This window comes from Nicotiana attenuata, unplaced genomic scaffold (genome assembly GCF_001879085.1).
Source record: "Nicotiana attenuata strain UT unplaced genomic scaffold, NIATTr2, whole genome shotgun sequence".
Classification (NCBI taxonomy): domain Eukaryota; kingdom Viridiplantae; phylum Streptophyta; class Magnoliopsida; order Solanales; family Solanaceae; genus Nicotiana; species Nicotiana attenuata.
The window spans coordinates 130,198-136,950 of record NW_017670789.1 but is presented as its reverse complement, the minus strand read 5'-3'; positions in this window follow the sequence as shown (position 1 = coordinate 136,950).

Sequence of the window (6,753 nt, the reverse complement as noted above, 5' to 3'; positions counted from 1 at the left end):
CGAAATCATTAATATTTCAACACTTCATCACATAAGAACTCTTCACTTAACTCACTTCAGGAGAATCATAGCAACACACAGGTAAATTCCCATAACCGTAGGATATGCAAATCTCCAAGTAGTGGTCCAAGCCACTATAGCCCCTTCCGGAATCCGCTTCCACTTAACAAGCCATAGCAGAAGAATGCTTCCGAACATTAAATACAGCAACCGACAAACCTCACTCGTAACGCCACAATCATACGCATAGCTCGATCACGCTGAATGAACTGATCACAGACCCCCAACATGCCAAATTCAACTATGGCTGATCAATCCATCTCCTTCCAATTTATCCTTGATTGCTTTGGAAATAATACTAACTCTCCTCAACACATAACATACTCTCTCTACACTCACCCCGAGTGACCTGGAGTCACGAGACCATGCTGTCTCAAATCCCACGAACTATTTCATATTTCTCAAATGCTACACCACAAGTCAAAACTTCATAGAACATCCTGGTCACCTTCCCATAAGCTGCTACAAGCTTGATTCTTAACTGTACTCATAGGCTTGAAATCATTGGGCACCACACTCTATCCCTTTGAATCTACTAGAGACCGCTGCCGAGAGCCACCCGCTCTGACTTGGTCCCGAATATAATCAACTCCATGAACCCGCTAGCATATTAATACCCTCTCAATGAAGCACCTGGCAGACTTACTCCCCTCTAAACCCGCTTCTATACAAGGCATAAATCGTGAATCCTTTCCCAAGTTCGAACATGGGCCCATAAGGCCAACTGTAGCACATCTTTAATAATCTCTCTGCTCAAATTACTACTTATGGTCTTTTTCCGTAGTTGAGATAACCCATCGAGATATTAATAACTGGAAACCTCGCAAGTAGCTAACCATGCAACCCCAAATCATAAGCGGTGGGGCTCTCCCACTTAGCTTGAAGCCATAAACACACAACGCTGGAATTCACCCGAATTCTTTACCTCTTATTGCCATAACCTTGCGCAATCATCCGCCGCAAATTCTCGGAATCTTCTGTAAATCCCCATCTTTCGTATTCTGAATCATCATCCACATTCGCACGACAGATCTCCTTGTTGGATAACCAATATAATTCCTTACAGAAGCTTCACCAACCATGCGATCGCTAACCTGCTCACAGGGAAATAACCCGCCTGTGGAAATCACCTCCTGACACCTTCCAATGTTGCTGCACGGGATACAATCACTATGACATCAATAACAAAATCCTGAGTCCAAGCTCACTTTCTAGCTGCACCAGTCCATTCACTCCTCGTGGACATCAATTAAATGTGCGGCAACACCTTTCCAAATTCAGAGTTATGCTGCGTCCTTCTTCATTTCAGGCAGCTCCTTCCCGTTATACCAAATCTCCTGCCGCATAATGGCCCATACTTCAATTTACATCCGCCGATGTCAATGGCCAGTCGCTAAAATCCCAGATCCTTCCAAACTCTCCTTTGGCGCGTAGTCAGCCACTCTCCCACTTTGGGCAAACTCGCTTCCCTAATCAACCACTTGACCGTTTCTTCACATACCTAGCCTTCTAGGCAATTTTGACACCACCTGACACTTTCCCCACGTCTTTCCTCAAACCTTGCTGCCCATTTGCCTTAATAAAATTCATCTTCATAGAACTTGAATCCACAAATCGCTACTGACTTAAACCCCTCCGAAGGTCATCTTTCTCGAACCGCCAACATTTCAAATACTGATTCAATCCTAAACCACCGCACCATGCGATATCTGACGGTTGCATCTTCAATAGTATTTCACAATATCCCGCCATAAGGCGAATTGTAGTAGATTATAACATCGACAAACTTAGAGCGTTTAGTTAGGACAACAGCACCCCCCACATAGAGGAGAACCCCGCCACACTTGCAATTACCACGTTTCATTACTTCCACCAGTCCACGTCTGACCATCCTTAGTTCGATTGACTTTCCCCTGCCGACAATAAAATACGGAATCCCTTGATTACACACTGAGTAAACCTCCCTTCAATTCATTCACTGCCCCGACACCTGGGCAAACATCCTACCATCACAACAACACTGCGGAATAATCACTCGTAAGCATCATGGCAACCTGTGCCTAGCCTCAAGGCTCTTAGAAGTTCTGTTACTGAGCTGAAACAATAGAATATCCTTCCATAATGCGACTATAATAGTCCAACCAACTATACCGGGAGATCATCCCGCACCACATTTGTGGTGCCATTGCAATCCTTCAATTTTCGATTTATAACAAGCGCTCGCGTCGCGTAAGATTGAGTGGAAAGGAATCAAAGGCATAAGCCTCAAAGGAATCGAACCGCACGATAAGGAAATCAAGAAGGGAAGTACTCCTAACAGTCCTACAGCCTCCCGAGGATAAGTACAGACGTCTCTGTACCGATCCGCGAGACTCTACTAGACTTGCTCATGACTCGTGAGACCGACGGAACCTAGTGCTCTGATACCATGTTGTCACGACCCAAAATCCACTAAGGGTCGTGGTGGCGCCGGACACCTCTATCAGGCCAGCCAACTAAATTATCAATTAAATCCTCTTTTAATACTTTTGGAAATCTAAGGTTTTTCCTTCCATTTTTCATAAATAAAAGATCACTACTTGAATTCAAATCTAATAATAACAATTAGTACAAATCCGTTGGAAACCATCCCAGAAACTCGGTGTCACAAGTGCATGAGCGACTACTGATAAGTAAAATAAAATACAACATCCGTCCGAAATATAGTGGACGGGGAATAATATACAAATGCGGAAAGGAACTACACTAGCTGCGGGTCGCCTCGAACAATGCAGCTCACCAAGTCCCAAAATCATCCGCGCTGCTACGCCCAGTAAGCTGCTAGAGGTATATATACTTGTGCAACAAAAATGCACAGAAGTGTAGTATGAGTACGTAATCAACGTGTACTCAGTGAGTATCCCGCCTAATCCCGAAGGGGTAGAGACGAAATGGCCAACTTCGACACCCACTAGAGGTCAATTAACAATATTCTAGAAATGCGAGGAAAATCATGGATTTATATAGTAGTTCAAATTCGCGAAGCCAGAAAATGGGTAAAACACCTTCAACAATTAATCAAGGCTTCCAAGGTTCATTCTTTATTATCTTATCAAGTTCTATCAAGCCACGAAGGGCCAATTCCACACTTAAAATTCTCAAGCGACAAATAACATGCGCAAATCACACCGAGGCGACGGTCCGATCCAACAAGAATGTAATCTGTGCACTGCCGAGGGTCGAGCGCCCGGACCAATAGATGTATCCATTTAATCTTCCGAGGCGTTCGGCCCGTTCCATAAATAAACACATACCCTGCTCGCGAATCATGCATGCGACGCAGGTACACATAAAATACAAGCTCAAGTAGCCAATTAAGAATCTATCGGGGCTATTTATCCAAATTAGACAATTTCTCTTTTTAACAATTCAGGAAAAATAATGTTTAACCTCTTTTTATATTCATTTTCTAACCCAAGATGATTTAAGCAATTCAAGCCACAAAGGGTTCACAATTAATCCAAATATAGCATGCTTTTGGGTCCTAGACTACCCGGACAATAGCATAATAGTAGCTACGCACGGACTCTCGTCACCTCGTGCGTACGTAGCCCCCACAAGTAGGAGCACATAACCACTTAACTCACCTATGGGGTAAATTCCCCCTCACAAGCTTAGAAAGGAGACTCACCTCGCTCCGAAGACTCATAACCGGCATTCTACATTCTTCCGAAGGCTTGAACCGACGCACAATGCACCAAAACTAGCCAATTACGACAAACTAATGAGAACATGCTCAAATACTTGTTAAAAATTCATGTTATACAAATTCCCAACTCCGCTTAGTGAAATGACCAAAATACCCCTGGGCCCACGTGCTCGGATTCCGAAATTTTTCGAAGATAAGGTTACACATGACNAGTATTTATGAGAGAAAAATTATACATTTTATATAAGGAAAATATATTAATTATTTACTTTATATACAATTGTAAATTCTATGTGCACTGCATATATACATTATATACTTTATATACAAAATTATATGAATATTGAATTTGTATAAAAAGTGTATATGTATTATATACGTGTAGATACACCTTTCATATAAATTTGCATACATAATATATACACATTATATACAATATTCGTAACACTCAATGTACCCACTGTAATCTTACACGCCCAGTTTTGTATAATACGTGTATAATGTATGTATATATACTATTATATACTTTATATACAAAATTATATTAACATTGAACTTGTATAAAAAATGTATATGTATTATATCAGTGTAGATACACCTTTTATATAAATGCTCATACATAATATATTCACATTATATACAATATTCTCCACACTCAATTTAGCCGTTGTAATCTTCTACGCCCAGTTTTGTATAATACGTGTATAATTGTCACGACCCAAAATTCACTAAGGGTCGTGGTATCGCCGGACACCTCTGTCAGGCCAGCCAACTAAATTATCAATTTAATCCTCTTTTAATACTTTTGAAAATCTAAGGTTTTTCCTTCCATTTTTCATAAATCAAAGATCACTACTTGAATTCAAATTTAAATAATAACAATTAGTACACATCTTTCAAAACCATCCCAGAACCCGGTGTCACAAGTGCATGAGCATCTACTGATAAGGATATAAAATACAATACAACATCCGTCCGGAATACAATGGACAGAAAGGAAATACAATTTACTAGAAAGGGACTTTAAAAGTTGCGGGCCGCCTCGCATACTGCAACTCACCTAGTCCCCGAATCGTCCGTGCTGCTATGCCCCGTAGGCCGCTAAAGTAACATATACCTGTGCAACAAAAATGCACAGAAGTGTAGTATGAGTACGTAATCAACGTGTACTCAGTGAGTATCCCGCCTAATCCCGAAGGGGTAGAGACGAGATGGTCAACTTTGACACTTTCTAAAGGTCCAATAATGATTCATCCTTAATATATATACTAGTCAGTGGATTTATTTCTATAAACATGATTTTAGTCCAAATAGAAGGAAACCAATAAACAATTAATTCGTTTATAGGAAATTTTCCAGAATTCCTTTTTAAATATAATCCAAATATTTTTTAAGCCATAAAAAGGCAATAATAACTTAATTAAGTCCCAGGCAGCAATACAAGCATGCGCAATCACACCGAGGCGACGGCCCGATCCAACAGAAATAAATGTGCACTTGCCGAGGGTCGACGGCGCGCCTATAGATGCATCTATTAATCTGCCGAGGCGTTCGGCCCGTTCCAAAATAAACACACACAGACAGTCAGTCAGTCATGAAGTCAACATATAGTAATTATCCAAGGAAGGCCAATTCTCTTTGACTAATTTGAGAAAACGAAGCTTAAGTCTTTTTAGAAATCCAGTTATTAATTTAATGTGATTTAAGCAATTCAAGCCACCAATGAGTTCACAATTAATCCAAATATAACATGCTTTTGTGTCCTAGACTACCCGGACAATAGCATAATAGTAGCTACGCACGGACTCTCGTCACCTCGTGCGTACGTAGCCCCCACAAATAGGAGCACATAACCAATTTAACTCACCTATGGGGTAAATTCCCCCTCACAGGATTAGAAAGGAGACTCACCTCGCTCCGAAGACTCATAACCGGCATTCTACATTCTTCCGAAGGCTTCAACCGACGCACAATGCACCAAAACTAGCCAATTAACGACAAACTAATGAGAATATGCTCAAATACTTGTTAAAAATTCAAGTTATACAAATTCCAAGCTCCGCTTAGTGAAATGACCAAAATACCCTCGAGCCCACGTGCCCGGATTCCGAAATTTTTCGAAGATAAAGGTTACCCATGACCTTAGGAACTCAAATATATGATTTTCTCTTAATTCCATACTCAAAATCGTGATCAAAATCAAAGATTTCTAATTTCCTAGGTTTTCAATCAAAACCTCAAATTTACACTAATTTCCATGCTTAAATCTATACATAATTGATATATTCAACTCAAAAGTGATGGGGATAACTTACCTTAACATTGACGACAAAAAATCCTCTCTTGAAGCTCCCCAAAAATCGCCCAAGCCATGAAGAAATGGGAGAAATGAACTCAAACCACGAATTAAATAAACCTTTCTGCCTCCAGGTGTTCCGCTTATGCGGAAATATTCCCGCTCCTGCAGTCCCGCTTTTGCGGAAAAGATTCCGCTTCTGCGGTCCCTGGGCTCCAGCCCATTTTCGCTTCTGATATTAGCCACCGCTTTTGCGGATTCGCTTCTGCAGATCCCTGACAGCATAAGCGGTTCCTGCTGCCTTCACTCCCAACCGCTTCTGCGGTTCCTTCCTCGCTTCTGCGGTCCCTTTTCCGCAGAAGCGGAAATACCAGCAACCAGCAACCACCAGCCTTCCTAAAAACTCCATTTTCGATCCGTTAACCACCCGGAATCCACCAGAGTCCCCCGGGGCCCAACCAATCATACCAACCAGTCCCAAAATACATTACGGACTTGCTCGAGGCCTCAAATCACATCAAACAACACGAAAATCACGAATTACACCCCAATTCAATCTTTATGAACATTAGAATTCCAAACTTCTACTTCCGATGTTTAAACCTATCAAATCATGTCCGATTGACCTCAAATTTTGCACACAAGTTATATTTGACATTACGGACCTACTCCAACTTTCGGAATCGGATTCCGACCCCGATATCAAAAA